The sequence below is a fragment of the Bos indicus genome, chromosome 2 (genome assembly GCF_029378745.1).
Source record: "Bos indicus isolate NIAB-ARS_2022 breed Sahiwal x Tharparkar chromosome 2, NIAB-ARS_B.indTharparkar_mat_pri_1.0, whole genome shotgun sequence".
Lineage (NCBI taxonomy): Eukaryota > Metazoa > Chordata > Mammalia > Artiodactyla > Bovidae > Bos > Bos indicus.
Window position 1 is genome coordinate 4,140,737 of NC_091761.1, and position 10,929 is coordinate 4,151,665.

The 10,929-nt window shown below is 45.6% G+C and overlaps 1 pseudogene; it reads right to left on the minus strand.

Moving 5' to 3' along the window:
- Nucleotides 1-7,779: 7,779 nt before the first annotated feature.
- LOC109574925 (transformer-2 protein homolog beta pseudogene) lies at nt 7,780-8,586 on the minus strand (annotated as a pseudogene).
- Nucleotides 8,587-10,929: the final 2,343 nt, after the last annotated feature.

Below are 10,929 nucleotides of genomic sequence, written 5' to 3' on the forward strand. Positions count from 1 at the left end.
CACTGCATCACCTGGGAAGCCCCTCAACTCTCCTCAGTTCAGTTCAGTTCAGTTCAGTCACTCAGTCGTGTCCAACTCTGTGACCCCATGAATCGCAGCACGCCAGGCCTCCCTGTCCATCACCAACTCCCAGAGTTCACCCAGACTCACGTCCATCAAGTCAGTGATGCCATCCAGCCATCTCATCCTCTGTTGTCCCCTTCTCCTCCTGCCCCCAATTCCTCCTAGCATCAGAGTCTTTTCCAATGAGTCAACTCTTCGCATGAGCTGGCCAAAGTACTGGAGTTTCAGCTTTAGTATCATTCCTTCCAAAGAACACCCGGGGCTGATCTCCTTCAGAATGGACTGGTTGGATCTCCTTGCAGTCCAAGGGACTCTCAAGAGTCTTCTCCAACACCACAGTTCAAAAGCATCAATTCTTCGGCGCTCAGCTTTCTTCACAGTCCAACTCTCACATCCGTACATGACCACTGGAAAAACCATAGCATTGACTAGATGGACCTTTGTTGGCAAAGTAATGTCTCTGCTTTTGCATATGCTATCTAGGCTGGTCATAACTTTCCTTCCAAGGACTAAGCGTCTTTTAATTTCATGGCTGCAATCACCATCTGCAGTGATTTTGGAGCCTCAGGCCCAGCTAAACTTCATCAGCGGATCAACACCACTAGGTGCAGATAAAAATCATACCCAAATTCCTCTGTACAGTTTTACTCTCAGAGAAGAAATGCTGCCCATCAATGGTCTAGGGGACAAGGGCAGCTTGGGCCTCTCCCTCTGCCGGCCCCTTTGATGTTTTGCTTGTCCAGAGGGAGCTGCCAAACCACACTTGTGGCCACCCCTTCTGAGGGCCAGTGTCAATTGTCAGAGGCAGAACCATCTAAACCAGACGTCTTTATACTCTCTCAGATCAGAGAGATCTTGGCTCTCAGAAATACCTAAGCAGTCCATTTATCAAGCAGGTCAAAACACTTAGCAAGTATGTATATACTAATAACTTAGCTGTCTGAAAGCTATATACATAAATTCTAAAGGGTACTATTTTTCTTTCATTTTTACATAACTTCCATTAGTTACTAACGGGGTATGTGGACTTGTTGGACGCTTCATAGGCTCTCAGTCCTCGCAGATTGTTCGCCGTCTGCCCCACGATGACTTCCACGTGGCACTGAAACGCATCTTCAGGATCAAAGGGCCGTGGGGTCACCTGCTGTGGCCACGACCTCGAGCCAGCAGAGGGCGCTGCGCGTCCCCAGAACTGAGCATGCGCGGCCCAGCTCCTCCCCCTGGGGGTTTCGGAGTCCACACCACTCATCCCTCCGCTAGTGCCCACAGAAATGAGGTAGGGTCTGGAAGCAGAGGCGGGTCCTGGGCTGGGATGTCGCCTACCCAGGCAGGAGTCTGGTTCAGCAGTCGTCGCCAGCATAGAGTACAGGCGCCGGGGCCTCTGCACCCGGGACCCCATCTGGGCGCGGCTTGTCCCCAGGCGCTTGCGTCCGGCGGGCACCAGAGCTGGGGCGGGAGCGGGACGCGCACTGGGTTCGGAAGGGTCTTGAGTGAGAGGAATACGACTGTCCTCGGCCACCGCCGAGAGCGGGCCGGAGGGACTTTGGGGACCGCGGGCAGCCCTATTCTGGGCCACGTGGCAACAAATCCAAGACCAGAGTCTCTCTGACAATGAGCCAGGCATGGTCCACCGTGCGGTCCCCACAAACCAGGACCGGCCCGGGTGTGTCCGCGGCCTCCATCCAGGGCTGGAGCCCGGGCCACGAACACAGCTGGGGACGCAGAAGACGCTCTAAAGACGTTTAAAAGAACGGACTACACAGAATGCGTGAGGCCTTTGCTGGTGGCTCAGCCGGTAAAGAGTCTGCCTGCAGTGTGGGAGACCCGCGTTCAATCCTTGAACCTGGAAGATCCTTTGGAGAAGCAAATGGCAACCCACTCTTGTGTTCTTGCTTGGAAAATCCCATAGACAGAGGAGCCTGGCAGGCTACACTCTATGGGGCCGCGAAGAGTAAGGCAGGACTGAGCCAGTAACACACAGGATGAAGACAAAAAATATACAAGCAGTATTCACAGTATTTACTTTGGAAGTGAGAATATAAGCTGTTTTTCTGCACCTCTCTAAACTTTATAAATTACATAGTTATCACCAGAATAAACTTTTTAAAGCAATGGTTTTCTCACAAAGCTGGGCATTCCTCTCCATCTAGAAGGACTAAAGTCTGAAAAAGGGGATCCCAAACTCAGATGTTTTCAGGTGCCTGGTGAGCTGGGTAAACGAGAAGGCAGAACTGAGCACGAGGCAATAGGGCGGTGTGAGGACTGCAGAGAACCAGCTGCTCTGCAGGAAGCGGCTTCTCCAGCTCAAGCTCACCTTTAATCTTCATGAAAACCCTGAGGGCAGGCCCGCTTAGAAGACAGGGAAAAGGGGAAACAGCCCAGCATGACAAAGCAAGAAGCGGAGCGCTCGTTGGAGGGGGTGGGCAGCGTAGAGGCATGGGCGCCATCTGCCAGGCTGTGGTTGCACCTTCACGCCCCACACCTGTGGCCCAGGCTGGCACAGTGACTCTGGCCCATGAAGGAGTGACGGGGGCTGCTCCCTGGCCTCGTTTCACCCACACAACAAAACCAGTTGTCTGACCACTCAGAGGGAGGTTGTAAGAGGAGTGAGGGGGGCCATGGGTGGAAGCACTTGGAGAGTGTGCACATCTCCAAGTAGCAATATGAAAGACATACCAGTGCAACTTAAAAAGGGCATAGAGAGCAGGATCTCTACAGCCTTGGGTCAAATAAAGATTTCTTAAGACAAAAAAAGAGCATAAACAAAAAGGAAAAGATTGATATTTAGAACTTGTCTACATTAAAATTAATAAATTCTGATCCTTAAAAGACACTGTAAAGAAAATGAAAAGAAAGCAACAAACCAGAAAAAAGAAAGATATTTGTGATACATATACTTGAAAAATGATTCAAACCCAGAATATACGTAATTTTTTTTAGTCTATGACGCAAGAGGAAAAAGACAACAGCTTAAAACCTAAAACTTCCTACTTCCTCAGAAAGGAACCAGGAGGGCCAGAATATGTGTGAGAAATGTCCAACCTATGTTCAAGGAAACATAAAAACAATGATATACAAGTCCACATTCTCTAGATTAGCAAAAATTAAAATCTCTGTCAATATAGAGAAGACTTAGGAAAAAAAAGTTCACACAAAGCTAGTGGAACTGTAAAATGCAGCAATCGCTGTGACACGGCATCTAGTAAAGGTGGACATACAGCACTGTGCCTCCGTATGGCCCAGGATTCCACTCCTCACGTTGCTTTTGTTGTTCAGTCGCTCAGTCATGTCGGACTCTGCAACCCCATGGACTGCAGCATGCCAGGCTTCCCTGTCCTTCACCAGATCCTGGAGTTAGCTCAGATTCATGTCCATTGAGTCAGTCCATCTCATCCTCTGCCGTCTCCTTCTGCCCCTGCCCTCAATCTTTCCCAGCATCAGAGTCTTTTCCAGTGAGTCAGCTCTTCACGTCAGGTGGCCAAAGTACTAGAGCTTCAGCTTCAGCATCCTTCCTTCAAATGAATGTTCAGAACTGATTTCCTTTACAATTGACTGGTTTGATCTCTTTGCTGTCCAAGAGACTTTCAAGAGTGTTCTCCAACACCACAGTTCAAAAGCATCAATTCTTCAGCACTCAGCCTTTTTTTATTGTCCAGCTCTCACATCCATACGTGATTACTGGAAAAATCATAGCTTTGACTATATGGACCTTTGTTGGCAAAGTGATATTTCTGCTTTTAAATATATTGTCTAGGTTTGTCATTGCTTTTCTTCCAAGGAGCAAGCATCTTTTAATTTCATGGCTGCAGTCACTCTCTGCAGTGATTTTGGAGCCCAAGAAATAAAGTCTGTCACTGTTTCCACTGTTTCCCCATCTATTTCCCATGAAGTGATGGGACCAGATGCCATGATCTTCGTTTTCTGAATGTTGAGTTTTAAGCCAGCTTTTTCACTGTCCTCTTTCACCTTCATCAAGAGGCTCTTTAGTTCCTCTTCACTTTCTGCCATAAGTGTGGTGTCATCTGCATATCTGAGGTTATTGATACTTCTCCTGGCAATCTTGATTCCAGCTTGTGCTTCATCCAGCCCAGTGTCTCTCATGATGTACTCTGCATATAAGTTAAATAAGCAGGGTGACAATATACAGCCTTGACGTACTCCTTTTCCTATTTGGAACCAGTCTGTTGTTCCATGTCCAGTTCTAACTGTTGCTTCCTGACCTGCATACAGATTTCTCAAGAGGCAGGTCAGGTGGTCTGGTATTCCCATCTCTTTCAGAATTTTCCACAGTTTCTTGTGATCCACACAGTCAATGGCTTTGGCATAGTCAATAAAGCAGAAATAAAATGTTTCTCTGGAACTCTCTTGCTTTTTCGATGGTCCATCAGATGTTGGCAATTTGATCTCTGGTTCCTCTGCCTTTTCTAAAACCAGCTTGAACATCTGGAAGTTCACGGTTCACATATTGCTGAAGCCTGGCTTGGAGAATTTTGAGCATTACTTTACTAGCGTGTGAGATGAGTGCAATTGTGTGGTAGTTTGAGCATTCGTTGGCATTGCCTTTCTTTGAGATTGGAATGAAAACTGACCTTTTCCAGTCCTGTGGCCACTGCTGAGTTTTCCAAATTTGCTGGCATATTGAGTGCAGCACTTTCAACAGCATCATCTTTCAGGATTTGAAATAGCTCAACTGGAATTCCATCACCTCCACTAGCTTTGTGGTAGTGATGCTTCCTAAGGCCTACTTGACTTCACATTCCAGGATGTCTGGCTCTAGGTGAGTGATCACACTACCATGATTATCTGGGTCATGAAGATCTTTTTTTGTACAGTTCTTCTGTGTATTCTTGCCACCTCTTCTTAATATCTTCTGCTTCTGTTAGGTCCATACCATTTCTGTCCTTTATTGTGCCCATCTTTGCATGAAATGTTCTCTTGGTATCTCTAATTTTCTTGAAGAAATCTCTAGTCTTTCCCATTCTATTGTTTTCCTCTATTTCTTTGCACTGATCACTGAGGAAGGCTTTCTTATTTCTCTTTGCTATTCTTTGGAACTCTGTGTACCTGGACCCATGTAGGAATGTTAAAAAAAAAAAAAATAACTGTAACCAACCCAAATGGCCTTACTGAAGAGGAAGTGGATGGCCTATGTTCAATTTCATGTGGTCTGACCTAATATTTTGTTTTAAATTACATATGCAAGAGGGAAAACTGTTAAGAAAAGTAAGGGAATTGGGGGGCCTTCCCAGGTGGCGCTAGTGATAAAGAACCTGCCTGCAGGCAGGGGACTGAAGAGATAGATGTGCGTTCAATCCCTGGGTCAGGAAGATCCCCTGGACGAGGGCATGGCAACCCACTCATCTTCTTGCCTGGAGAATCCCATGGACAGAGGAGCCTGGTGGACTACAGTCCATAGAGTTGCAAAGAGTTGGACATGACTGAAGCGATTTAGCACACACACACAAGGGAATAATTAATGCAAATTTTAGAAATATGATAATATCTAGTAGGGGGACAATATCAGAGTGAGGCATGTGGGATGGGGAGAGGAGAGGCATTGCTTCTAAAGTACCTCGAATGGACTTCCCTGGTGGTCCAGTGGTTAAGAATCCTCCTACCAATGCTGAGGACACAGGTTAAATCCCTGGTCCGGGACAATCCCACATGCTGTGGAGCAACAAGGCCCGTGAGCCACAACTACTGAACCCGTGCACATAGAGCCCTTGCTTCAGGACAGGAGAAGCCACTGCAAGAGAAGCCCATGCACCTCAGCAAAGAGTAGCCCCCGCTCAACACAAATAGAGAAAGCCCGCACAGCACTGAAGACCCACCATGGCCAGTAAATAAATCTTTAAAAAAAAAAAAGAAAATACAGGAGGAAAGCTAAGTGACTGTGGTGGTTTTGTTGCTTTTTTCTCTTTTCTTCATTTGCATTTATTTAAACATAGTTCTCAAAACATTTGAGTGAAATTGGGTCTCCTTTGGTAAGTAAAGGACCTGAAAATAACATTTTTTTTTCTTTTCTTTTCTTTCTTTTTTTTCTACAATTGTATTTATTTTTGGCTGTGTTGGGTCTTCGTGTGTGGGCTTTTCCCTAGTTCGGGTGAGCGTGGGCCATAACTAGTGGTGTGCAGGCTTCTCACTGCAGTGGCTTCTCTTGTTGTGGGGCACAGGCTCACGGGCTTCAGTGGTTGCAGTATGTGAGCTCGGCATTGTGTCTTCCAGGATCTAGAGCACAGGCTCGGCAGTTATGGCACACGGGCTCCACAGCATGTGGGATCTTCCCATAGCAGGGGTTACACCTGCATCTCCAGCACTGGAAGGCGGATTCTTTACCACGGAGCCACCAGGGAAGCCCAAAAATAACATTTTAAAAATCAACAGGCAAAGTCTTCAGATCATCCACAACACAGATATAGTGTTCCCTTCTTTTTCTCAAACTCTGAAGTGCCCAGTTTTCCCACATAGTCTTAAAAGCTTCCCAGGGAACAGGACTTCCCTGGTGGTCAAGTGGTTAAGATTACACCCTTCCATTGCAGGGGGCCTGAGTTCAACTCCTGGTCAGGGAACTAGATCCTGCATGCCACAACTAAGCCCCAGCACAGCCAGATAAATAATTAAAAAAAAAAAAAAAAAAAGGCTAGAAGAACAAGAGTATATTTGTGATGGAATGTATTGTCACTTGTTGATAATTGAAAGACCATTATCCCCTCGTAACAGCTTTAAGAAATAGCCTTTTTAAGGCATACATTGTGTAACTCTTATTCCCTGCTATATATAGTACACATGACATAAAGGCTGACAAATTCACATTTATATAAGTATTAAGCATTTGCTGTATTGAAAGTTCTTTAGTTCTAATACTAGCAGTATAGGGTTACAGCACATAATTTTTATCATTTAATTGCAGGTACAGGCTTCCTTGGTGGCTCAGCTGGTAAAGAATTGACCTGTAATGCAGGAGACCTGGGTTCAATCCCTGGGTTGGGAAGATCCCCTGGAGAAGGGGACGATTACCCACTCCAGTATTCTGGCCTGGAGAATTCCATGGACTGTATAGTCCATGGGGTCTCAAAGAGTCAGACACAACTGAGCAACTTTCACTTTCACGTATATTAACTATGGTATGTTTCATGGACTGCAGGAAAATGGCCGTTTTTGTCTTGAATTTACTACTGACGATCTAATCTAAACAGTTCTGCTAAGTGCTGATATGTTAGAAAGAAAAGTGAAAGCCAAACTTTATTGTTGCTTTTTGCCATTTGGTAGCATTTTACATACCATCTTCGATCTTCAGAATATCCTGGATTCAGTAGAAAACCATTTAAATGAAGTTTTATGCAATAAAAACTTCTCAGCAGTCAAAATTCATACTGTAAAAAAATACATGCAAAACATACTTTTCTGAAAACACTTAACTTTGAACAAAGCAGCAAACTACACAAATGCAAAATGAAAACAGCATTTCAACTGCACCAAAAGTAGTCATCAAATTCATGTCGCTGTATGGCAAAACCCTCCACAATATTGTAATTAACCTCCAAGTAAAATAAAGAAATTAATTTAAAAGGAAAAAGTAGTCATCATAAAAGATGTAAAAGTCACCTAACTCCTCTAAGCACTATTCACTATTTAAACGGAAGATGATAAAAAATATTGTCCACAAACAATATCCCAACTCTAGGGCAAGTTTTAGAAAGTCTTCAACCTCTTGCTTTAATAGTGACTAAATGAGTAGGGTGGAGATCTGGAACGTGGTCTGTGTCCTCCACGACTACAGTAGGGAGGAGGCGACCGTCCTCTGCATATCCGATCCCTGTCTTGAGCAGCTCTCCACCTCCTCCTCCACCTCCTCCTCTGGACGTTCTGCTATAATAGTCCCGATCATCAGAGCCTCCATCCTACCCTCTGCCACAGTAATACCAACTGCTAGAGCTGCCTACAGGGAGGTCGCCCCATGTAAATTCCTGGTGTTGAGTATGTGGCCTTTTTGTTATAGAGAAATCAACTGTGATCCTGTGTCCACCGAGCTCCATTCCATTTGCACGCTTTGTTGCTTCCTTGGCATCATCTACATTTTCAAAGTATACACAGGCAAATCCCTATTGAACGTCTAGACTGCTCGTCACACACAACAAACCCGTCAGGAATTAGGCCATGTTTAGAGAACACTTCTTTAGGTCTCTTTCTGTAGTATACAAGCACAATCCAACACACCAAGACAACAGATGGGATCAGGACTTGCTGGATTCCCAACATGACCCCTGTGAGTAGACCGGGAGGATGACTGTGGCTATGCCATCTTCCCTAGTCTCTGCCGTAAACCCGCTAGGGGAGTGTCTGTGGGAGCGGGTGTGAGATCGTGGCCTCGTACGACGCCTTTGAGTGTCTGGATCTAGCCCTGCTCGCCGCGGTCATTTATGACCTCTACTGCTGTCACCGCTTGGTGTACTTCAGTGGAAGCTGCCAACCTCTCGCACCTTCCTTGCAGAGGCTCCGCCACAGCCTCGAATCACAAACCATGCACAGGTTCCCAAGGTGCTGAGAGCCCAAACGGCCTGCACGGCCTCTGCTTCGGCCACTGTGGTGGTCCACAGGTGTCCACAGATGAAGAGATGCTCAGTCTCTGATAGTCCTTCTTTCTAGATGTGGAACTTAATTCCACCCCAGCCTTCACCACGAATGTGAGAGTTGGACTTTGAATGTGGTTTCAGACTTAATAAATGGCAAATGGAATTCGGCAGAAGTGATGGGACATCACTTCCAAGATCATGCTGTTAAAACACTGCAGCTTCCATCTTGGTCTGGTACTGTCTCTCCCCCGGCCCCCACCCATTCCTCTCTCTCCCTCCCCTCCTCCTTCCAGACTCCCTCCCTCCCTCCCGCCCCCTCTCATTATTCACTCTGGGGGCAGTCAGCTGCCACCTTATGAGGAGAGGGCCATATGCTGAGGAACAGAAAGCCTGTCATCAATCCCTGGAGTGACCTCTGAAGTAGATACTCATTTCATCAGAGCCTTAAGATGACTGCTGCCCAACTATTAATAATGACTGTCAACTGACTGCAGCCTCAGGAGACACTGAGCCAGAACTACACAGTTAAGCTGCTCCCAAATTCCTGACTCATGTAAAATTAATAAATGTTTGTTTTTTTAAGCTACTAAGTTTGGGGATAATTTATCATGCAGCAATAGATAACTAATACAGTGATCTTCAGTTTGGCAAAAATGCCTTAAAAATGACACAAAGAACATGAACTATAACGGAAAAAAATTCATAAATCAGATTTTCTAAAAAGCAGAAACTTCTGCTCTTTTAAAGATGCTACAACAGGATTCCAAACAAGATGATGCAGACATCATTTTTGCTGTTCCTTACTCTAAGTACAACTAAAACCCTGGACATAATACAATTAACAACCATAAGAGGACAGTCTTAGCTTAGGCTACTACAATAAAATACCACGGATGGGGTGGCTTAAGCAACAGACATTTATTTGTCACAGTTCTGGAGGCTGGGAAGTCCAAGATCAAGGTACTGGCAGATTCAGTGTCTGGTGAGAGTTGGTGGGGAGAGAGACTGAGGGTGAGAGTGAGCTCTGGTATCTCCTCCTGATCTACTAAGGGCACTTCCCACCCCACCATCATGAGCTCCTCTAAACCTAATCACTTCCTCAAAGCCCCACCTTCAGATATTATCATGCTGGAGATTAGGATTTCAACATTTGAATTTGGGGATGACACAGACATTTACTCCAAAGCAAGGACTCTGAAAGGCGGAAGGCAGACGGGCTACCAGATGGTGGCAGACAGCTCAGAACAGCCCAGAAATGGCACTTTCCTGCCTCACCAACATGTGGTCAATGTAGAATGAATAGAGAGAATTCCCCCCAGTAGCAGCAGGTGGGCCAGACTGAATTGCCTTGTAGCTGTGGCACCAGCAGAGACCAAGTGGCAATTTCTGACTTTAGTCCCCCACCCAATGGTAGCAGAAAGCCTCAGGGCAGTCCAGCAACAACGGAATGCCCGGGCACACTTTCTTCCCCCACTGCAGTCTGGATACCCACCTACACCCGGCAGCAGCTGAGGCCACAGAGCTCTCCTACCATTTGGTTAGCATCAGTGGAAAATGAGTAGGAAGTTTGGACTTCCGACTCAGCAGTAGCAGGCAGTACCCCTCACCCTCCAAACTAGAGAACTGTGCGAGGAATTTGGAGAGAAGAGAACCAGAGAAAGGGTTTCTTTAACCTTTATGGGATATTCTGGGCAGACAGTTCATTTACCAAATGAGACACTGGCCAGAATGAATTCACCAAAAGGTTTGAGAGCGGGGCTTTCACAGCAACCTTTGAATAGCACACAAACAAAGCAAACCAGAATAGCACTGCAAGAACTCAGAAAGAAACTGACATTGAAATCTCAGTCACAAAAATAGGGCAGGACCAGCATGCATCCTAAACAGGAAGACTGCTTGAAAAGACTATTTAAACAGGATCCAGAGTCTTATAACGTAATATCCACAATGTCCAGGACACAGCAAATTAAAAAAGAAAAATCATTTGTCATACCAAGAACCAGGACCAGGGAAACCACAACTGGCCCAACAATGCCAGCACCGATATGGCTCAGATGTTGGAGTTATCCAGCAAGGATCTTGAGGCAGCCATCAAAAAAATGCAGTGAGCAATTATGAATATTCTTGAAGCATATACAAATAGAAAATCTGAGTAAAGAAATAGAAGATACAAAAAGAACCAAATGAGAATTAAAGAATTAAAAAAATAAATAATCAAGATTAAAACTCACTGGATGGGCTCAGTAATAGATCGGAGGAGAGATATGAAAAAACATTGAAGACAGAGCAACAG